Here is a 24,315-nt window from a genome sequence, read left to right on the forward strand (position 1 = left end):
CATGATTATATTGCATGTCTAGTGTTGAATATTATGTGCATTATGTTTTGTGAGAGGGTGAGCTGAAATCCATCTGTATATGCAAATATTCTTATGCTGTATATAGTACGGAGAAATACTCTGGGCATGTACCTCTAGCTGGATTAATGGTGATCTGCTGGTTATTTTTATCTTCGGGACAATTTATAAGCTTATGTAGTGCTCAAACACCAGGTGTCATAAATACGTTGGTTACTCTTCTACTAACCTACGTCATGAAATTGTTGCTTTATCTTTGTACATTGCATTACAGCCAGCAAATGTTTGGTGTGTTATAATCAAAGTCTCCACATCTGAGTTTAGTGGCCTCAGCCTGGTGGTCAGCGGCGGGTAAGTACTTGATGTCCGTTTAGTTGTATTAATAGGTAGAGGAAATTATTACAACTTAAATTGTTATCTGTAGATTTACTATTCGGAAAATACCACTTTATCTGTGTACCGGCATTTATCATGATCCGACTTACGTAGGACTGTCCTGTCTGGATTGATTACATATTTGAAGAAAGCTGAGGACTGCTCAGACATAAATCCCTTTGCTGCTGAGAGATTTTCAACAAGTAGTTCAATCATCTCATGGGTATTTGATTATATCTGCTAGGTATGATATGACTACAAACAACAAGTTGTTAAATCGGTAGGAAAGGTTATAGTGCTCATGTAGCCAAAGCTGTAGTACATACAAATATTGAATAGGTAGATGCCATGATCTGCCATACACTGTTGAAGGGATAAATCGTATTGCAGTTTTCATAGCACTGCCTGACATTTGTGGATGAATGGGGGCATGAAGATCATCATATCTGGCCCAATTTAGCTTGTGACTGACTGGAAACAAGCTTAATGTCTCCATTTATTGTACCTTCCTCCAATATGTGCCGATGCTAGGGATGTCACCTTCTCCCACCCCCAAAGGAATAAACATATACAACCAGCATGTTTATAGCAGGATCTTGGCAATTAATAGACATGTGCATTCATTTTCGTCTGAATGCATTTTCTTCCGAATTTCGGGTATTTTCGTTATCGTTTTAACAAACGAGAACGAACGCGCAGAATCCGAAATCCGAAATTATCCGACATAAAAAAAGGCTTTATTTTTGTTTTCGTTGCTACATCGGTTCGATATAGATAGGAGATTCAACATGACGGTGACAATAGCAATCTGTGTCTATCGAACCTGTGGTCGAATGTGCCTAACCTATTAGTCCAAGATTATTCTACATAGAGAGGAAAGATTCGACATTATAGAGACAGTGTTGTGGTAGACCATTCAACATGAACGATGAAGATTCAATGAAGCAGAGAAAAACAAACAAACGTCAAATCTGTTATTGAAGGCTAAACTGTACGACGCTGCAATCGTACATTTTCGGTCAAATGCTCTGCCCATAGGCTATAGATGAAATCGAATGTTAGTTGACTAATAATAATAATTCATAAATATAATTTATTACTAGTGTCATACAACATTAGAATTCTTCGACCGGAAATGTATGATTGCGGCATTGTACAGTTTAGCTGCTCCGTCGAATCTTCTTAGAATATTCGACAGACACCATAAGCCTTCAATTGACAGATTCGACCTTAATTAAGTCGGATTTTCGGACGAATGCATTTTAAAACAAAATAAAAACTAATTTTGGGAGTAACTAAATAAATGTATTTTTCTCTAGTCGTCTTCCAGGACAGCCTCTTGAGACCTTGGGCTCCTCCCTCCGGGACAGGAAACACGTACACCCTTTTCTTTAAAGGGCGGTCCTCTAGATCTCCTCCTCAGTTATTGTGTTTCCTGCCAGAAGGGAAGGAGCACGTTTTTTAAGGGACTTTTAAAAATGCTGGATTCCCTCTCTGCCTGGTACCCCTCTGCTCCTGCTAGGAAGAGAAAGGTCACCGTTTTTCACTGCTGTCTAAAGCTCAGAGAGAGTGGGAACCCTTGATGTCGGCATCCCCCCCCGCAGTACCCAGTACCTGTTGCGTTGGTCTTCTTCTCAGAGCACAGCGCGGTACATCAGCTATGGCGGCGGCGAGAGACGCTGGCTGGCCATGCCGCTCTGCACTGCAGATCCTCTTCCGGAGCGGCGCTGAGGGGCGGGACGGATGCGTTCCACAAGGCGGAAGTGCGTCACCGGAACGGCGTCATCAAGGGGCGCCGTCGAAACCTAGTCCCATTTGACTTAGGCGCGGCAGTGGAAGGAAGGCACACGGAGCGGTGTGTTCCATACGCAGCCGGGCTGTTTAAGGACACAGGACCGATGGAGGAAGCGAGGCAGGCCACAGACTCCGGGTCCACCGGCTCCGGCGTCTCCCAGGTAAGGGGGGCTAGGCTGACTCTTCACTTACCTTGGGGGACATGGTCTAAATTATCTCAGGACCTTTTCTCCCTCCCTGGGCAGGGCCTGTGGTGGAGGGCTCCCCAGCACTTACCTTTTCTGGCACACGGTGTGGTTGTCAGGGGGCATTGTCTTTTATACTAAAACATGGTGTTTGTGTTTGATTTTAGGTCAAATCTCAGGACAAAACGCCAGCACAAGCCCCTAAAAGAAAGTGCGCTGTATGTGGGGAAAAATTGGGTTCCAGCTGGAAAAAGCCTCTGTGTAGAGTGCATCTCCAGTCTGGTCAAAGATGACTCTGTGGCAGAATGCCAAAAAGTCTTATCATCTGTAAAAGATGAGCTAGCATCCACTTTCAAATCTTTCCGGGGAATGATGGATAGGATGCAGATGCCGTCCCCGGTATATAGGACCCCTAGTGCCCCGTCCTTGGCAACTCCGGTCGAAGGGGATGAGCATGAGGAGGAGGAAGCAGGAGGGTCCACTCGGTCCCAGGCTTCCTCTCAGGTAGATTCAGCTTCTGGCTCTGAGCTAGAAGAAGAAGACTCTTCCAGGGGGACTAGATATAGACTGTCTCTAGAAGATGTGGGAGACTTGCTTAAAGCAATATATGAAACCCTAGAGATCCGAGAGGAACAGGTCCAGCTATCTAAGCACGACCAACTTTATCAAGGTAGTGCTGTAAAGACCAGGTGTTTTCCTGTTCATAAGTCGTTGGTGGAAACGATCTTGTTGGAGTGGGAGCAACCAGAAAAAAGACCTTTTTTTGCAGGGAACCTAAAGCGTAGATTTCCTTTTGAGGAAGATACAACGCTCCCATGGAACAAAGTTCCAAAGCTAGATGCACCTCTGGCCAGGGTATCAAAAAGAACTGACCTGGCCTTCGATGACCTTGGATCACTTAAAGATCCGATGGATAAAAGGGGTGACATCATTTTAAAAAGGGCATGGGATGCTTCCACTATTGCACTCAAACCAGCGTTGGCGGCTACCTGCGTAGCCAGGAACTTGGAGTGTTGGCTCAATCAACTCCAAGCGCATATCACTGCTGGTACATCCAGGCAGCAGATCTTAAAATCTTTCCCGTTGCTCTTGAAGGCGGCTGGCTTCCTAGCCGATGCTTCCTCAGAATCGGTGAAGCTTGCAGCCAGATCCGCAGCGTTGGTCAACGCAGCCAGAAGGTCGGTCTGGTTAAAGACATGGACGGGTGACGCCGCATCAAAGTTAAAACTCTGCGGCTTACCTTTTTCTGGCGATCACTTATTTGGTCCGGGTCTCCAGGAGGCACTAGAAAGGACACAAGATAAAAAGAAAGCCTTCCCGGAAAGAAAAAAGAAAGAAAATAAACGCTTTTTTCGAGGGTTTAGGCAAAACCAGAAAGACCGGGATTCACATCCTAAAAAACATTGGTCGGGCCAAAAGGGACGTGGAAGAGGAGGAATCTTGTTTAACCCTCCTCAGGTTCCCCCCAAAACCCAGTGACACTCAGGTCCCTGTGGGAGGAAGATTGGGGGAGTTCCTCTCACAATGGACAGAATTAACAGTCAGTCCGTTTGTACACGACCTCATAGAAAACGGCTACAGGCTGGAATTCTCAGTTCCCCCTCCCCCAATATTTTTGGTCACTCAACCTCCCAGAGATCGGGAGAAGGCAGAGGCCCTGGGTCTCCTTTTAGGGGACCTGTTGGATCAGAGGGTTCTGTCGGAAGTTCCCCAGGAGGAGGAAGGTCAGGGGGTGTATTCACATGTCTTCGTGGTGAAAAAGCCCTCAGGAAAGTACAGACTGATTTTAAACCTTCGTCCCCTCAACAAGTGGGTCCGGTACAAACGGTTCAGAATGGAATCGATATTTTCAGTCACCAGTCTGATCTTCCCAAAGTGTTATATGGCCACCGTGGACTTACGGGACGCATATTTACACATTCCGATCCGTCAGGAATGCCAAAAATTCCTGCGTCTAGCGGTAAGACTGGGTTCTGCTACCAAACATCTGCAATTCAGGGCCCTCCCCTTTGGCCTGTCTTCCTCGCCAAGGATTTTTACCAAAGTCCTAGCAGAAGCCCTGGCACCACTGAGACTCCAAGGAGTAACAATAGTGCCTTACCTAGACGATCTGTTGTTCATAGCCCTGTCTTTCCTGCGTTCCCTGGGTTGGCTGGTCAACGAAGAAAAATCGCAGATGATACCATCACAGGAGGTGATGTACCTGGGATACAGAATATCCTCAGTAGAAAAGAAGATTTTCCTTCCCCAGGAAAAAATTCTCAAACTGGATCAGGCGGTTGCTTTCCTCCAGACGAATCAGGAGATCAGCATAAGGCAAGTTATGCGAGTTCTGGGTCTGATGTCGGCCTGTTTTCCGGCGGTACCCTGGGCCAGATTTCATTCGCGTCCTCTCCAGGCACATATGCTCAAACTTTGGAGTGGCAGGAAGGAGGATTTGGACCTCACAATACCTATCCCAAAGAGCATTCAAAGAAACCTATGGTGGTGGAGAGCCAGAGAAAACCTGGACAAGGGTCTTCTCTGGGATCCACCAGTGGCTCTGGTAATGACCACCGATGCCAGCAGGGGGGGTTGGGGAGCCCACCTGGGAGAAGTTTGGACCCAGGGTCAGTGGTCGTCCTCGGAGGTTCTTCGGTCATCAAACCAAAAAGAACTGTTAGCACTTGAAGCCCTGAATGGCTTTTAGAACGGCTATCTAGTGGGTCAGCATCTACAAATCAGGACGGACAACGCTGCCACAGTAGCTTATATAAACAAGCAAGGAGGCACAAGGAGCCCAGCCCTCCAGGCAACAGCTACACAGATCTTGATCTGGGCAGAGAAAAATCTGGTACACCTTTCAGCTGTCCACTTAAAGGGCTCACTGAATACCCTGGCAGATTTCCTCAGCAGACAGGTAGTATGTCAGGACGAGTGGTCTCTAGACCAGGAGACTTTCTACCAGATAGTCTCACTCTGGGGACTACCAGAGGTGGACCTGTTTGCAGCAGAGGAGAACAGGAAGGTTACAACATATTTTTCCATTCACCCACAAGACAAAGCGAAGGGGATAGATGCCTTCTCACATCCTTGGCATTTCAGCCTGGCATACGCATTCCCTCCAGTAAGGTTGATTCCCAGGGTAATTCAAAAATTTCTCAGGGAACCCGCAGATCTGATTCTGATCACGCCTTTCTGGCCCAAGAGGCCATGGTTCGCCAGCCTGTGGAGGCTGGCCCTGTATCCACCTTGGACACTTCCAGAGAAAGTAGATCTACTGTCTATAGGTCCAGTCCTTCATCCTCAGATAAAGAACCTGAAACTAACTGCCTGGTTTCTGAAGAGCAACTATTGAAAGCACAGGGTTTTTCGGATAAAGTGGTCACGACTCTCTTAGGGTGTCGCAAACCTGTAACTAGAGCAATATACTCTAAGGTGTGGAAAAAATTCAATTCCTGGAAGATACAACAAGGAATGAATCATTCTGGCATCCCAGTAGTGCTAGAATTTTTGCAGGCAGGTGCGGACTTAGGCTTATCAGTCAGCACTCTCAAAGTACAGGCGGCTGCCTTAAGTATTTTTTTGGATGTACCTCTTCAACAGGATCGCTTCGTCAAAAACTTTTTCAAAAGTCTGACAAGATCTAATCCAACTAGGATTAGAGCCTGTCCCTCTTGGGATCTGTCCTTGGTACTAAAGGCTCTTACTAACAAACCATTTGAACCGCTGGAAGAGTCTTCTCTGAAACATGTTACCCTTAAAACAGTCTTTCTAGTGGCCATAGCCTCAGCCAGGAGAGTCAGCGATCTTCAGGCCCTCTCTATTAGGGAACCCTTCCTATCTGTATTTGACGATAGGATAATTCTTAGGACGGATCCTAGCTTCCTACCCAAGGTAGCCTCTACCTTTCATAGGACTCAGGACATTGTCCTTCCAACCCTGCTTTCCTCTTCAGAAAATGATGAAGGGGAATTTTTGTCCTTATTGGATGTTAAAAGAAGTCTTTTATTTTACTTGGAAGTCACAAAGGAATTTAGACTATGTGACTCACTTTTTGTTAACTTCTCAGGTGCCCGCAAGGGTCACAGAACATCAAAATCCTCTATTGCCAGATGGCTCAGGATGTTGATTGTAGAAGCATATACGTTAGGGGGTAGGGAACCACCTACAGTTAAAGCACATTCTACTCGGGCAGTGGCGGTTTCCTGGGCAGAAAGAGCAGGAGCGTCCCCGGAAGAGATCTGTAAGGCGGCAGCCTGGACATCTTACTCAACCTTTGCAAGACACTACCGGTTGGACCTGCTGTCAGACAAGGATCAGGCCTTCGGACGAAGGGTCCTCCAGACAGTAGTCCCACCCTAAAAACCAGTAAGTTCTTGCTTGTCATCTCAAGAGGCTGTCCTGGAAGACGACTAGAGAAAGACCGGAGTTAGGCTTACCGGTAACTCTGTTTCTAGGAGTCTTCCAGGACAGCCGGAGTTTTTCCCACCCGGTGTCTGTTAAGGAACTGTAATTGTGGTGAAGATATAAAATGATCTAACGATGTGTTGGTAGACTATGTCTTTCAGGATCTTCTGGTATTTCTCGGGCAAACTGAGGAGGAGATCTAGAGGACCGCCCTTTAAAGAAAAGGGTGTACGTGTTTCCTGTCCCGGAGGGAGGAGCCCAAGGTCTCAAGAGGCTGTCCTGGAAGACTCCTAGAAACAGAGTTACCGGTAAGCCTAACTCCGGTCTTTCGGACGAAAACGAAATTCCAAAACGATATATTTGAGTGTGCACATGTCTAGCAATTAATAGCACTCAATACCAATTTGCTGCTTTTTAGAACAAGCAAAATACTTGTATTACTAGTATTAAGAGACGTAGGGGTTGATTTACTAAAACTGGAGAATGTAAAATCTGGCGCAGTTGTCCAATTAACTTCAGCTTGTTCAATTAAGCTTTGACAAAAAACCTGGAAGCCGATTGGTTTCTTTGCAGAGCTGCACCAGATTTGGCACACTCTAGTTTAAGTAAATCGCCTCCATAGACTCAATAAATCAGCCTCACCATCTCTCTTTCTGAACTTATTATTATTCAGGATTCATATAGCGCCAACAGTTTGGGTATATAGGAAGATGATACAGCAACAATGCAAGGGGGTAAAGAGGGCACTGCTGCTGGTAACTTACAATCTATTATGGAGGGGCTGGTGCAACAAAAGGTAATAACTGTGAGGGATGAACTGATTGAAGAGAAAGATTTGGTTATTAGATGAAGGTAGGGCAGGCTTTCCTGAAGAGATTTGTTTTTCAGGATCGCCTAAAAGTGGACAGAGTAGGAGATAGCTGGACAGATTGTGGTAGGGAGTTCCAAAGGTTGGAAGATGCTCTGGAGAAGTCCTGGAGACTACTATGGGAGGAGGAGACGAGAGCTAGAGAACAAGGAGGTCTTGGAAGGAATGGAGAGGACAATTTTGTTGATATCTCCATCAGCTCATTCCCCACAGCTATTACCTTTTTGTATCACTTGACCCTCCCTCCTAGAGTGTAAGCTCTAATGAGCAGGGCATCCCTGATTCCTCCTGTAATGTATTGTATTGTAACTACTGTCTGCCCTCATGTTATAAAGCGCTGCGCAAACTGTTAGCGCTATATAAATCCTGTATGATAATAATATTTGGAGACAAGATTGGTGATGTAGCTCGGGGTAGAGTTGTAAATGGCTTTATATATTCTTGTTAATGTTTAGAATTTTATTCGTTGGGCAGAAAGTGATGGCATTGGCAGATAGGGGTGGTTGACACTGAGTAGTAAGGTAGATGAGTCTGGCAGCAGCATTCATGATAGGATAGACTGAAGAGGGGATAGCCTATGTAGAGGTAGGCCAACGAAGAATAGTTACAAAAGTCAATGATCAGAGATAACAAGGGAGTGAGTAAGTTGCTTTGTGGTTTCAACATTTAAAAAGGAGCGTATTTTGGAGATGTTACGGATGTGAAGTCTACAAGATTTGGGGTTGAAAAGACGGGTCAGAGTGCAGGATTACACCTAGTACCCTGGCATGAGGGGAGGAACTGATAGTTGTATTATTAATCTTGATGGAGAAGTCGGGGGAGGGGACACAGACAGGAGGGAATATTATGAGCTCAGTTTTAGAAAGACTGAGTTTTAGGAAGTGGGTGACATCCATGCTGATATGTCAGCTAGTAATGTGACAGGAGACTGAAGGGGTGAGGCTAGAGATGGATTTATTTTGGGTTTCATCAGTGTAGAAATGGTACTGGAAGCCGTCTGAGTTTTTCAAGTGACCAACGGAAGAGGTGTAAATGGAGAAGAGGAGGGGTGCAAGGGACCACTATAGAAAGAGTAATGCCGCGTACACGCGACGTTATTCGTGTCATGGAAAAAAAAATGTTTTTCTCGACCTGATTCATCTCAAGCCTGCCTTGCATACACACGATCATAAAAAAAAATGCTTAAAGCGCGGTGACGTACAACGGCACTATAAAGGGGAAGTTCCATTCGAATTGCGCCACCATTTGGGCTGCTTATGCCAATTTCTCATCTCATAACTTCTGAGCATGTGCGTTTTTTCCCCCTCGTTAAAGCGTACACACGACCGTTTTTCACGACCTTAAAAACGACGACATGAAAAACGACGAGAAAAAAATAGAGCAGGTTCTACATTTTTAATGGCCATTTTTCTCGTCAAGAAAAATGCTCTGAAGCCTACGACCTGTTTTCACAACCAATTGGGTAGGAGGAGGAGAACCAGGAGAGAACAGAGTTTATAGGAGTTGAAAATCTCTCCAAAAATGTTGTGAATATTTACTTCAGTTATGTGAAAAGCAAATTACTGCTTAGTTTGAATATCCAATCACATGCAGATGCTTTTCACATGAATGGATAAGTAAAGTGAATATTTACACAATTTTTGGAGTGAAGATTCTCAACTCTGTAGTAGATTAATCCAATAATGTGTCCCTGTACAAAGCATTAGTAAGACCTCATGCAGAATTTGAAAGCCTCTTTCTGTGGTCATCAACCTGTACGTCACCACTGTGTCCTGAGTGCAGCAGGGACTTGCCGATTGGCACTCCCTGGAAATATTGGATTCTGACACTGACTCTAGTTGATTTTAGACGTTCTCCGCAATAGAGCAGCATTGTGCATCAAGAGAGGTACGTTTTTTGTTTCCACAGGGAGAGCTTTTAATACTAATTTTATTTAACAACACAATTTTTTTGATGGGACACACCTAAATTATCACTGGTGCAGCCATTTTCTTTCCATTTTCACATAATTGGTGAAATTATGTTGACCTGTGTGTGGTATAAATACATGTGCATCTGCAAGGTCTGACTTCTAATGAGTTGGTTTTGTGGCATAAACTACTCCATGAGAAAAAAGGAACTCTGTAAAAGGGTGATTGATAAGTTCAAGTCATAGGATGAATACAGGAACTTCTCTAAGTCACCTAATATTTGTTGGAATAGCATTAAATCATGTACCATTTAAAGAAGTTCTACATTGTGTTTGAAAATGTTTCAACTAAGCAGCTATAAATACTGTAGCTACTGACTTTTAGTAAAAAGGGGGTTCAGCGTACTCACCCGAACCAGTTCTTCTCTTGGTTGAGTCCTGGTGCCAGCATGTTTAGTGTGGGCAGCTGACTGTTGTTCTCTGTGCCTTCACAGCTGGCTGCCCACTTTGTATAAGCTAGCCGTGCTGCGATTTGTTTATGGTCCTGCAGCCTTATGTGACCTGTCACGTGTCACGGAAGTTTGTGGGCAGAGAGAGAGAGGAAGGAGAAGTTCTGCTTTAACTACTAGCCGACCAGCCGCCGTCATTCTACGGCGGCAGGTCGGCTCTCCTGGGCGAGAGCCCGCAGTATAACGTCGGCTCTTAGAGCGGCCACTAGGGGCGCGTGCGCGCCGCCGGAGGCGCGCATGCTCGCTCCCCGCTCGCCCCCGACTCCCGTGCGTGTGTCCGGCGGGCGCGATCGCCACCGGGCACCCGCGATTGCTCGTTACAGAGCGGGGAACAGGAGCTGTGTGTGTAAACACACAGCTCTCGGTCCTGTCAGCGGGGGAAATGCTGATCTTTTGTTCATACAATGTATGAACAGAGGATCAGTGTTTCCCCTAGTGAGGCCACCCCCCCCCCACAGTAAGAACACACCCAGGGACATACTTAACCCCTTCCCCGCCCCCTAGTGTTAACCCCTTCACTGCCAGTGGCATTTTATTGTAATCCAATGCATTTTTATAGCACTGATCGCTATAAAAATGCCAATGGTCCCAAAAATGTGTCAAAAGTGTCCGAAGTGTCCGCCATAATGTCGCAGTACCGAAAAAAAACGCTGATCACCGCCATTACTAGTAAAAAATATATATTAATAAAAATGACATAAAAATACCCCCTATTTTGTAAACACTATAACTTTTGCGCAAACCAATCAATAAACGCTTATTGCGATTTTTTTTTTTTTTTTTTACGAAAAATACGTAGAAGAATACGTATCGGCCTAAACTGAGGAAAAAAAATGTTTTTTTATATATTTTTGAGGTATATTTATTACAGCAAAAAGTAAAAAATATAATTTTTTTTCAAAATTGTTGCTCTATTTTTGTTTATAGCGCAAAAAATAAAAACCGCAGAGGTGATCAAATACCACCAAAAGAAAGCTCTATTTGTGGGAAAAAAAGGACGTCAATTTTGTTTGGAAGCCACGTCGCACGACCGCGCAATTGTCAGTTAAAGCGACGCAGTCCCGAATCGCAAGAAGTGCTCTGGTCTTTGGGCAGCAATATAGTCCGGGGGTTAAGTGGTTAAGGAATGGAAAGCGTATGGCACAGCTGTATATCTATTAAGAACAAGCTGTCCACCAAAAAATGAGTGATCATGCAAGGAAACTTATAGTAAGTAGGCCACCAAAAGATCTGTGACAAGCCTAAAGGGGTTGAGGTTGGATAGGTTATGCATATAAATGTGCCTGCTTCATTAGTCATGGCTTTCTAGTAGAGAAATCCCTTGTTAACTAAAATGCACTTGACATGTCCTATGCACTTTGCCAGAAGGCATGCAGAAGACTGAAGTCAGCTGGAAGGAAGGTTTTATGGTCTGAGAAGAATTTAACTTCATAGCCATTGGCTCTAACAACTTGTTTGGCTTGGGCTAAACCATGCACGAATGTACCATCCCCACCGTGAAGCATGGTGGTGATAGCATCATGCTATGGGATGCTTCTATGCTGTATGCCATGAAAGACTTGTGAAGGTAGTGGGTAGAATGAGTATAGCAAAATGCAGGAAACCTGATAGTCTGCAAAAACAGGAGCTTAGGGAGATTTGCCTTCCGACAAATCAATTATCAGAGTAAAGCCAAAACTACACAAGAGTAGTGTAAACAGAATGTTAATGCACTTGAATGGCCCAGATCCAAATCCACTGGAGAACTGGCTAAAAAAAAAGGACTTAAAGGAGAAGTGTGGACTGCATAAAAACAAAAACAAAAATTGTATTCATCTATATGGCTGCTGCAGCTGCCCTCCGCTGGTCTCTAAGGCCGCGTACACTCGGTCGCACAAAACCGATGAGAATGGTCCGACGGACCGTTTTCATCGGTTCACCTCTGAAGTGGCCGTACGGCCTGATATGTGTACACACTGTCAGTCCAAAATCCGATCGGGTCAGAACGCGGTGACGTCAAACACACGACGTGCTGAATAAAGCGACGTTCAATGCTTCCAAGCATGCGTCGACTTGATTCTGAGCATGCGCAATGCGCGGGTTTTGAACCAATGCTTTTCTGTACTAACCATCGGTTTGGTCCAATGGGGCAGCGGTCCATCGGTTCGGTTTTGAAGCATGTTTTAAAATTTTGGACCGAAGGAAAACAGACCGATAGCCTATACACACGGTCGGTTTGGTCCGATGAAACTGAACTTCGGTTCATTCTCATCGGACCAAACCGACCGTGTGTACAGGGCCTAAGACAGCAAACTGAGCAATCTCATGACCACTTATTGCTCAGTTCTTGATCATCAGTGAGCAGAGAGTGGTGACTGTTGTGGAGGGGGTGAAAGTGGCTGGCTCAGGCTCTGAGTTGCTCTAACCTAACGCCAGGCATCTGGACATTCTCAAAAACAAAAGCAGCACCTTCTAAAGCCTTGTACACACGATGCAATTGTTTGGCAGGGGATTGTCTGTTGACAGGACTGTTGTCCTAAAATCTTACCTTTTAGTAAGCTCTTTTTGACAATTGTTGTCCAACTTTCGGCCAACAAATGTTGGATGGCAGGCTAGTAAATTTTCGGCGGACGACAGTTGGAAGTCCAGATTTTCGTATCTTTAGTACATAAATCTTTAATTCAAAAGTACAAATACGCATGCACTGAATCAATGCTCACCAAGCACGAAATTAGCAGAAGGGGCACAAAGGGTGGCGCTCAAGAGCTGAAATTCCTCGTAGGACGTCACTACGTTCGTGTTTGTTGCACGACAATTATGTACCCTTAGTATGCAAGACAAGATCCTGGCACACACCCTTTTGACAAAAATTAGACGCTGGGTTGGGGTCAACAATCGTACTGTGTGTACGAGGCTTAAGTATAGCAATGCAGACATTTATTAAATTAAAATAGTGATGGAAACGCTCACAAATGAGCAGTATAAACCAGCATAAATAATACGATCATCCACGCTGTCCTGGAGGCTGCCGAGTGTCACTGGCTGGAATGGCATATTCATCACAATTTTAATTTAATGTCTGAATTGCTACACTTGTAAAAAGGGTGGAGAGTTGGGACTTTAAATGAGATGCTTTTTTAGCAGTATGCGATTAAGTATATACATTGAATATAAAAAATGTTTCCATAATGACCAGGCTCAAAATTACCAACCAAAAAAGCACTAAACCAAATTAATCTGTCTAACTGTATGTAATTAAAAACAGAGGTTTAGTTGCATGTCTTTGCAAATACCTGGTAAGCTGCAAGCCAAACGTCAAGGCACTCTGTTACTGCAGTCCTAGCTATGATTTTTAAAGCCTCCTAAAGAGGAGTACAGGTGTGCTAATCAATAGATAGGGAGCAGGTGGTAGCCTAAATCTGCCCCTACCTATAGTTGGTCTGGCAAAAAAGAGCACTGGAACACTTAGGCCCCTTTCACACTGGGGAAGGATAGCGCCGCTATTTTTAGCAGCGCTATACCGTCAGAATTGCGGTAGTATTCGGCTGCTAGCGGTGCGATATTAACCCCCGCTAGTGGCCGAAAAAGGGTTAATACCACCAGCAATGCGCTTCTGCAGAGGCGCATTACCGGCGGTATTACCGCGGTGTCCCATTGTTTTCAATGGGAAGGAGCGGTAAACATACCGCTCCTCTCACCTCTCCAAAGATGCTGCTTGCAGGATATTTTTTTTCTCCCGCCAGCGCATCGCCTCAGTGTGAAAGCCCTCGGGCTTTCACGTCAAGAATGCTGGGGCAGGAGTATTTCAGGTGTTATTTATGCGCTATTCTTAGCGCTAAAACGCCTGAAATACGCCTCAGTGTGAAAGGGGCCTTAGAAGGCACTGCTTTTGTCCCATGTTCCAGAGTCTCTTCTAGCTGTAAGCTGGCAGCCTTCTTGAGATAAGCATATCCAATATCCTCACATGGACACTTTGTCATAGACTTGATTAATTACTCTTTTTTTATTGACCCCACTCCTATTTCTATTTTGTATAGCCTTATCCAGAGTCTTACAGAGCCTGGATCGGCTCTTTGATGTCAGCCGACCTTTGCCCGCTGTCGGCTGATTCTAGGTCACAGCAGAGCACAAGTAAGTGCACTCCAAAGGTTTTGGCCATACTTCTCTTTTAAGACTGTACTATTGGGCGTCTACATTCTGGATGCAGTAGTAAAGCAAGACACCTTTTGGACAGCAGCAATTTCAATATGGGGGATGGGTAGTATAACTTTTTTACATAAATAAAAGCTGACCGCTGTAAGCCCCCCATCATTGGCGCGTTTCACACAGACGTTGCGTCCAAAAATCAATGGATGAAAAATGAACAGCAAAGCATCTCTATGGGCTAACAGATGTAAGGGCTAATTCACACTTTGTGCAGTGACAGACCTTTTACTGTAAAATGCCCGTCACCGTAAGGACACACAGAAAACAATTGTTTTCTGTGTGTCCCATTCACACTGCAACACAGCCCAGAGGTGCACTGCAGCGTGCTGCGATAAAAAATTGGACTAACTTTACTGTTGTCTTATTTCTTAATTAAAAAAAGTGTATTTTTTTTCCAGAAAAGTGTGCTTGTAAGACCGCTGCGCAAATACGGTTTGATAAAGTATTGCAACAACCGCCATTTTATTCTCTAGGGTGTTAGAAAAAATAAAATTATGTAATGTGTTTGGGGGTTCTAAGTAGTTTTCTAGCCAAAAATAAACGTTTTTTAATGTGTAAACACCACATCTTAGAAATAGGCTCGGTAATGTAGTGGTTAAAGTAAGTTTAACATAATGTACTAGCATGCGGTGCATACTAGTACATTATATCTTTAAATTGCAGGATACAAAAAAATACAGCATCCAGCGGTTTAATACCAAAGTGGTTTTGTCTCATTTCTGTAAACTGATACATTCTGCTGGAGAGCTGGATCACCAGATGATAATAAGCCTAAAAAGGAAATGGGCATCATGTCTAAGAATTTGGAAGCTGCAATATAATAAATGTTTGCTTTTGGGTTTAATACTGCTTTAAAGTGGTTGTAAACCCAAACAAAAAAAGAAGAAAAAAAAACACCCCTGCAAGACAAAGGCATAATGAGCTAGTATTCATGTATTACTTACCTCAGTAAGCCCGGCATGGGTCCTCGTCTCCCCCCCTCACCACTCCCACGCATGTGCGCGAGAGCCGCCGGTAACGGCACACAAACTGAAGCAACGGCACATAGGTGCCATTGCTTCGGTTTGCCCCAGTGTGCATGTGCTGATGACACTGGCACATGCAGGGCACATCACGGTTTAGGGGATATCCTGGGTAGCTACAGGTAAGCCCTAATATAGGCTTACCTGTAGCATAAAGTGATTGTAAAGGGTTTGCGACCACTTTAAGTAGCTGGTACCAGCTGGCAGCAGAATTTAAACAAATGAGCTGTCCTTAACAAATTTTAAAAAATTGTGTAGGGTTCCCCCAATCTATACCAGGCACTTCGGTCTGGTATGGATTTTAAGAGGGTCACCACGCCAAGAAAAAAAGTATAGGACCCCCGTAAAATGTATATAAGGCCCTTAGATCTGATATGGATTTTTAATGTTTACATTTTTTTAAATTGGGGTCTCCCCAAAATTCTTACCAGACCTTTTATCGAGTATGCAGTCCCCCCCCCCCCCTCGAACTATACCAGGGCAGATGCCCTCAGAATGTGAAGAGGCACCTTGCCAGGGAGGGTTGCCCCCTGGCACAGTACAGAAAAATAAACAAAAAACAGGCCCCACTTTAGAAAAACTGTAAACTTTAATGTAAAAATAGCATCAAAGCGCTCACATTGAAATAACTGTGTACAGGCATGTGGAGGGGGTCCAGATGACCGTCTATCCTCAGCCGAGATGTATGGTCCCTTGTCGCTATAGGACTTGTTCGCTGCGCTTGTGCTGCTTGTGAAGGAGCCCATGCGTTGTTAACCAAAGGGCGATTTCTGGGTAGGCTCTGTGGCTACCAGACCGAGGGCTTTCCTGGGACGCAGCGGCGTGAGGCGGAATGACGTCACACCTGAGGACCAAGATGCAGCGCGTTTCGGTGCATGCCCCGTGAGTTGGTAAGAATCACAGCCCGCACCTTTTTCAAGCTGGGTGTAATGGCTGTATACAGCCTGTTTATATATGCCTGTGTGGTGTTGCCACCTAATGGTAGTAAATGTAAATGCACTCCACAATATATGAGAGATTTACACTAATGATGGCAAATATTTTTAATGGGAAAAACAACGAAATAAAATATGTACTCTGTTAATCGGAAATGCTATAGATAATACACTGGAATAGACCCGTAAAAACTGTTTATAATACAGGAAAATAAATATTGAATTTAAAAAGGGGGGCTTATAAAAAGTTACAAAATGCTATTTTGAGGGTTCAAATGATAATGAACTATAAACTATGGGCACAAAAATAGGGGAATTTTTTTTTAAAGTAATTGGCTCCTCTACATGTATAGTAATATGAGGGAATTATTTAGATGATATGATAATATTAAGGAAGATTTTCTCGAAAAAAAGAGAGGGGGAGGGGGAATTAATTTTATATATATTTTTTTTATAATCAAAATTTTTATTATTATTAACAATATTCCATACAACATTGTACATTCTTATGTTCCATCATTTACATACTAGACACAATTGAACATTGCAGGGAAAATCTAAAATTGTCATATCAAAAACTTATCAATTATTCTACCCCCCAAAAAAAGAAAAAAGAAGATGGGGGGGAAAAAAAGAATTATAATTCACCTCCCCTCCTCTGTATCACCCCTCTCTACAGTGGAATATGTCTGCTCTGTCCCTACACCCTCCATTCCTTCTACTTGAATTGTGTGTTCTCCTACTATGTCCTTTTATACCCTGCGAGAAAGGGGAGAGAAAAAATAAAAAAATAAATTGTGGATAATAAATATAATAATAATAATTAACGTTGTGCCTAGTGTTTGATTATTGGTCTCCCGTGATTATGTGTATCAGCCACCTAGTGTTTGATTATTGGTCTCCCGTGATTATGTGTATCAGCCCTCATGGCCTTTTCCCCAACTAACGTAACAAAGTGCAAATAGTTAGAGGAAGAGAAAAAAAAAAGAGGAGAGATTTACACCTACTACCGTGTACTTTATTTATCCTACCCCCCTCTACCAAAACCTCATGAGAGGCCACTAGGGAGATCAGTAAGAAAGAGAGGAAAAAAAAAAAACCCTCAATGACGTGGGCAGGCTGGATACAATATGCACCTGAAATGGGCTAAGGACAAGAGAAATGGAATGGGAAAGCAGGGGGCGTAACAGATACGTGAGGTCCCCAGGGTAGTCGTAAAAGGCTTTAACTATGAAAGAATAAGGAGTTAGAACATGATCGTTGACCAGAGTTGACAGAATTAATTTATATTAATACGATAAAAAGTAATATTCACATTATACGAAAAAGATGTATATCTGATATAATACAAGATATAGTAAGATTATAACAAAAGAAAATAATGGTGAAGAGGTGGGGTTATCATCTAAAATAAAAGGACAAAGGTGTGTGAAATTAAAGATTAATTTGTTGACTGTTACAGTATTGTGGATATTTCTAATTCTTAGTTGATGCCTCCAGGTTTGAGTGTATTCAAAGAGTAAATCCAATATGTCTCTCTCTCGCAAAGTCTTTGAAACCTTTCAGCTTCCGAGAGTTTATTGAAAATTTGTTAGACGACCCAAACTCTTAGGCCCTCAGTGGATTTTTCGTGGCATTCAGCGAAGTGACGTGGCACACTGTGTTTGTCCCTGCCACCCTCTATTTTTCTCCTGTGTTCCCCAAATCGGAGTGGTCGTATCATACGGCCTACATACAGGAGCTGGCAGGGACAGGTCAGTGCATAAACAACAAAATCAGAGCCACAATTGTACGTTTTACCTTTAGTGGTGAATTGTTTTTGGCTGTGGTTTATAAAGGCACATGTTTTACATGAATTATTTTTACATTGAAACATCCAGTTCCATTTCCCACAATTCTGATTTAGGACGTTTGACTCAACATGAGGAGGGACCTAAATTAGAATAAGGATAGAGGTGGAACACAGTTAATAAGAAAGTATTACAAAGATGGGGGAGGAAAAAGGGAAAGGAGAGAACGCTTTTTTGCACGCTGTGATTCTTACCAACTCACGGCGCATGCACCGAAAACGCATGGCATCTTGGTCATCGGGTGTGACGTCATTCCGCCTCACGCCGCTGCGTCCCAGCAAAGACTCATCGTTTGCGCTCCAGCCCTCGGTCTGGTAGCCGCAGAGCCTACCCGGAAATCGCCCTTTGGTGAACAATGGATCCTTCACAAGTAGCACAAGCGCAGCGAACAAGTCCTATAGCGACAAGGGACCATACATCTCGGCTGAGGATAGACTGTCATCTGGACCCTCTCCACATGACTGTACACAGTTATTTTAATGTGAGTGCTTTAATGCTATTTTTACATTAAAGTTTACAGTTTTTCTAAGTGGCGCCTGTTTTTTGTTTCTTTTTCTGTTCCATGTATTGGAGTCCGGCTTCAGCTCCCCACACAAGGCTGCCCAGATCTAGAGACTGTTTTCTAATTTTAGAGCTATTAGCTCAAAGGACTTTTTATGGAAAATTATTTTATCCTTTGTCAGTGTGCGCCATTATTGTAAATATTGCCCCTGGCACAGTAGCTTGTCCCCATGTTTCATGAGGGCAAGGGTATTCGAGAAGCTAGAGTCTGCTCACCCTAAGTTTTCCAGCATGGGTTCCCTGAATTTCCCATTGACATTGCCAGTCCACTCGCTCTTGGAGCCCATCTTATATGGTGACTAGCCTCACCCAGGTTTTTTTTTGTCTCTCCTAAGTATTTTGCTCAGCAATAGCCTATCAAGGATGTTTTTTCCCTGCAGAAATTGACTGTGGCTGATCCAGCCTTTTCTTGCCTTAAAAAGACTTTAACGGTCCCTGTGGAGGATAATCCTGTGTTTAAGGACATTGTGGACAAAAGGTTAAAAGCTTATTTTTAAGGTCCTGCCATTGCTTTCATGGACCTCTGCCAGACATTGACCATTTTAAAGCAGAGCTCCAGCCCCCACCCAAAAATTAAGTCAGAAGCTAAATTTTTTTACTGGGACACTTACTTGTCCAGCGATCCCACAGTGTCCTCACCCAAGCCGATTCTTGAATTGGCACTCAGGTGCTGGCACCTCCTTCTGAGTAAGGGAAACCGGCAGTGAAGCCTTGCGGCTTCACAGCCGTTTTTCTACTGCGCATGTACAAATCGCGCTGTGCTTTCTCAAAACCAGTTACCCACTCCCCCCTCACAAGATGCCAAATGTGGCACCGGAGGGGGAGAAAAGGCAGATAAGTGAAGCTTGCCCTTTTGAGTGGAGCTCCATTTTAAAGTTCACCACCACTTGGCTTTTTCATGTGGCTATACGATACTGCGTGAATGGCTTGGTTGATACAGTGCCTTGAAAAAGTATTCATACCCCTTGAAATTTTCCAAAATTAGTCATGTTACAACCAAAAACGTAAATGTGTTTTATTGGGATTTTATGTGATAGATCAACACAAAGTGGCACATAATTGATGATGGGGAATGAAAATGATAAATGGTTTTACATTTTTTTTATTTATTTTTTACAAATATGTGAAAAGTGAGGCGTGCATTTGTGTTCAGTCCCCTGAGTCAATACTTTGTAGAATCACCTTTTACTGCAATTACAGCTGCAAGTCTTTTTGGGGATGTCTCTACCAGCTTTGCACATCTAGAGAATTACATTTTTGCCCATTCTTCTTTGCAAAATAGCTCAAGCTCTGTCAGATTGGATGGAGAGCGTCTGCGAACAGCAATTTTCAAGTCTTGCCACAGATTCTCAATTGGATTTAGATCTGGACTTTGACTGGGCCATTCTAACACGTGGATATGCTTTGATCTAAACCAGGGGTCCTCAAACTTTTTAAACAGGGGGCCGGTTCACTGTCCCTCAGACCGTTAGAGGGCCGGACTATAAAAAAATTATGAACAATTTCCTAAGCCCCCCCCTCACGATCATTGAATCATTGCAACCCTCCCCCTTCATCATTATAAGCCCCTCATTGCAAGCCCCCCCTCACAATCATTAATTGCAAACCGATCATGATCATTGCAAGCCCCCCCCCACCTCACCATCATCATTATCCCCTCATTGCAAGCCCCCCCCCTCGCCATCATCATTGTAAGCCCCTCATTACAAGCCCCCCACCTCACAATCATTAATTGCAAGCCGATCAAGATCATTGCAAGCCCCCCCCCCCTATCATCATTACATCATCATCATCATCAGCTCAGCAGCCCCTCATTGCAACCCCCCCTCACCTTTGCAAGCCCCATCACCATCATCAGCCCCTCATTGCAACCGTTCCTCACCATTGCAAGCCCCCCCACCTTCATCATTACATCATCAGCCCCCCCCCAACCATCATCATCATCAGCCCCCCCCCCCCCACCATCATCATCATCATTATTACATCATCATCAGCCCCCCCCCCATCATCATTACATCAATATCAGCCCCCCTCACCATCGCAAGCCCCCCCTCACAATCGTAAGCCCCTCACAGCACTTTCTCCTTACTGTGCCACTGCTCACTCAACTGCTGTGACAGTCCCGCTGTGTCACGCTGTGCTCACAGTGTTGGTAACGGTTCTGGCGCGCTGTGATAAATGTCCCGCCCTCCTCCTCCTAGACCAGCTCGTCTGATACATAGGACACTGGCTCTATCACACAAGCTAGTCTAGGAGGAGGAGGGCGGGACATTTATCACAGCGCGCCCAAACTGTTTTACAACCTGCAGCATAACCGGCGTTGCCTGTCAGGGTCGGGTGGGCCGGTTACAAGTCCTCCGCGGGCCGCATGTGGCCCGTGGGCCGTAGTTTGAGGACCCCTGATCTAAACCATTCAATTGTAGCTCTGGCTGTATGTTTAGGGTTGTTGTCCTGCTTGAAGGTGAACCTCTGCCCAAGTCTTTTACAGGTTTTTTTCTAAGATCGCCCTGTATTTGGTTCTATACATCTTATTATCAACTGACCAGCTTCCCTGTCCCTGCTGAAGAAAAGCATCCCCACAACATGATGCTGCCACCACCATGTTTCACAGTGATGTGCAGTGTTAGTTTTCTGCCAACAAGTTCAATTTTGGTCTCATTGACTAGAGCACCTTCTACATGTTGTGTCCCTCACAAGGCTTCCAGCAAACTGAAAATGGGACTTATTATGGCTTTCTTTCAACAATGGCTTTCTTCTTGCCACTCTTTCATAAAGGCCAGATTTGTGGAGTGCACAACTAATAGTTGTCCTGTGGACAGATTCACCCATCTGAGCTGTGGATCTCTGCAGCTCCTCCAGAGTTACCATGGGCCTCTTGGCTGCTTCTCTGATTGATGCTCTCCTTGCCCAGTCTGTCAGTTTAGGGGGACAGCCATATCTTGGTAGGTTTGCAGTTGTGCCATAGCTCTTTCCATTTTTGGATGATGGATTGAACAGTACTCCATGAGATCTTCAAAGCTTGGGATATTTTTTTTATCACCAAACCCTGCTTTAAACTTCTCCACAACTTTATCCCTGACTTGTCTGGTGTGTTCCTTGGCCTTCATGATGCTGTTTGTTCACTAAGGTTCTCTAACAAACCTCAGAGGGCTTCACGGAACAGCTGTATTTATACTGAGATTAAATTACATACAGGTGGACCCTATTTGCTAATTGGGTGACTTCTGAAGGCAATTGGTTTTAGTTGGTGGTATCAGAATAAAGGGGGTTGAATACAAATGCACGCCACACTTTTCAGATTGGAGGGAAGGGCCAGGAACAGCAGAAAAGGGACCTAAAAAGAGGAGAATTGGGGCTGCTCTATGCAAAACCATTACAGTTACACAGAGCAGGTAAGTATAACATGTCTAGTATTTGTATTGTTCCAATGAGACAAGGGGACAATTGTTTTTTATTGTACTGTATACCCAGTCCTGAATGGATGTATATAAGGTGTATTGTGCAGACATTCTAAAACCTTTTGTAGAACCTGGAATAAGGGATATTGTTGTAATCACACATGTTGCGGGTGGTGGGAATTGGCATCACTCTTTGTTTGGGAAGGTTTCTATAGTGACTAAGCTGTCAGTCGGATGCACAATGGGTGCTGTACAGCTGCTGAACACAAGTTGTCTTTAATATTGGAGGGCTGTGAGACCCGGATGGCAGGTACAGTGTGATATGGAGGGCTGTGAGACCCAGATGGCAGGTACAGCGTGTGATATGGAAAGCGGAGGAGAGATTTGAATGATTTGCAAATAAGCCTGATCTGCTGTGAATGCTCCCTTGTGTCACACTGTACAGGGCGGCTCTTGTGTAAGGCTGATATCGGAGACCTGCTGCACCGCGGAGCTGATAATCTGCAGAGCTGCTCCTCTGTACAGTATCCTTCTTTATGTTACACCATCAGCTGTTATTCTTGGCTCATGGTTATTGGGGGTGACACAGATGGATGCGATGGCTCCAATGATTGTCTTCATAGGGTGAGGAGGGCTTGTTGCACCATTCTACAGTGGAATGTTTGAGGGATCAGGGTGTAGACAGAATGTCTGTGATTTGGGATAGGGGGGAGGGGGGTCAGGGGCAGTGGTGCAGGTGTGTTGTATGGGGGTGGGGGCAGCAGTGTGGGTGTGTTAAATGGGGGGGCAGCAGTGTGGCTGTTTTGTATGGCAGGAAGGCAGCAGTGTGGGTGTGTTATATGGGGGGGGGGGGCAGCAGTGTGGGCGTTTTATGTGGGGGGAGGCAGCAGTGTGGGTGTGTTATATGGGGGGGAGCAGCAGTGTGGGTGTGTTATATGGGGGGGAGCAGCAGTGTGGGTGTGTTATATGGGGGAACAGCAGTGTGGGTGTGTTATATGGGGGGGGGGGCAGCAGTGTGGGTGTGTTATGTGGGGAGAGGCAGCAGTGTGGGTGTGTTATATGGGGGGGTCAGTAGTGGGTGTGTTATATGGGGGGGAGGCAGCAGTGTGGGTGTGTTATATGGGGAGGCAGCAGTGTGGGTGTGTTTATATGGGGGGGAGGTAGCAGTGTGGGTGTGTTTTTATATGGGGGGGCAGTAGTGTGGGTGTGTTATATGGGGGGGAGGCAGCAGTGTGGGTGTGTTTATATGGGGAGGCAGCAGTGTGGGTGTGTTTATATGGGGAGGCAGCAGTGTGGGTGTGTTATATGGGGAGGAGGCAGCAGTGTGGGTGTGCTATATGGGGAGGCAGCAGTGTGGGTGTGTTATATGGGGAGGCAGCAGTGTGGGTGTGTTTATATGGGGAGGCAGCAGTGTGGGTGTGTTATATGGGGAGGAGGCAGCAGTGTTGGTGTGCTATATGGGGAGGCAGCAGTGTGGGTGTGTTATATGGGGAGGCAGCAGTGTGGGTGTGTTATATGGGGAGGCAGCAGTGTGGGTGTGTTATATGGGGGGCAAGAGTGTAAGTAGGTTTATATGGGGGGGGGGGCAAAAGTGTGGGTGTGTTGTATGGGGGGGGGCAAAAGTGTGGGTGTGAAGAGTGTGGGTGTGTTTGTATGGGGGGGCAGCAGGGTGGGTGTGTTGTGTGGGGGAGCAGTGATGTGAGTGTGTTTTGTGGGGAGGGGGTTGGAGCATTGTGTGAGGGGGAAGAGGGGAGGCAGTGGTTTATGTAGGGGGGCTGTGGTATGAATGTGTTTACTATAGTGTGGGTTTGCAGTGTCTGTGTGCATTATGGGGAACAGTGTGTGTATTATGGGGAGCAGTGTGTGTTACAGAGCAATGTAGTGTCTGTGTATATTATTGGGAGCAGTGTGTGTGTGTGTATTATGGGGAGCAGTGTGTTTGTGTATGTATTATGGGGAGCAGTGTGTGTTATGGAGGGAAACAGTGTCTGTGTATATTATGGGGAGCAGTGTGTGTATTATGGGGAGCAGTGTGTGTTACAGAGGGATGCATTGTCTGTGTATATTATGGGGAGCATTGTGTGTATATTATGGGGAGCAGTGTGTGTTACAGAGGGATGCATTGTCTGTGTATATTATGGGGAGCATTGTGTGTATATTATGGGGAGCAGTGTGTGTATATTATGGGGAGCAGTGTGTGTTACAGAGGGATGCATTGTCTGTGTATATTATGGGGAGCAGTGTGTGTATTATGGGGAGCAGTGTGTGTTACAGAGGGATGCATTGTCTGTGTATATTATGGGGAGCAGTGTGCGTA

The 24,315-nt window shown here is 44.9% G+C and overlaps 1 protein-coding gene across 16 annotated transcripts in view; it reads left to right on the plus strand.

Annotated features, from left to right (window-relative positions):
- EPS8 (epidermal growth factor receptor pathway substrate 8) overlaps positions 1-24,315 on the plus strand; it is a 134,276-nt gene that overhangs the window by 19,327 nt on the left and 90,634 nt on the right. For 11 of the 16 annotated variants that reach the window (XM_040345514.1, XM_040345515.1, XM_040345517.1 and 8 more), the window contains exon 1: positions 287-369. The exons of 3 other annotated variants lie outside the window; for them this stretch is intronic. The gene's annotated coding sequence lies outside the window, so the exon portion shown is untranslated. Of the gene's footprint in view, positions 1-286; positions 370-22,224; positions 22,309-22,410; positions 22,623-24,315 lie in introns of those variants that run through there. 2 more of the 16 variants (XM_040345507.1, XM_040345504.1) reach the window with 2 other exon arrangements.

The sequence above is a fragment of the Rana temporaria genome, chromosome 3 (genome assembly GCF_905171775.1).
Source record: "Rana temporaria chromosome 3, aRanTem1.1, whole genome shotgun sequence".
Lineage (NCBI taxonomy): Eukaryota > Metazoa > Chordata > Amphibia > Anura > Ranidae > Rana > Rana temporaria.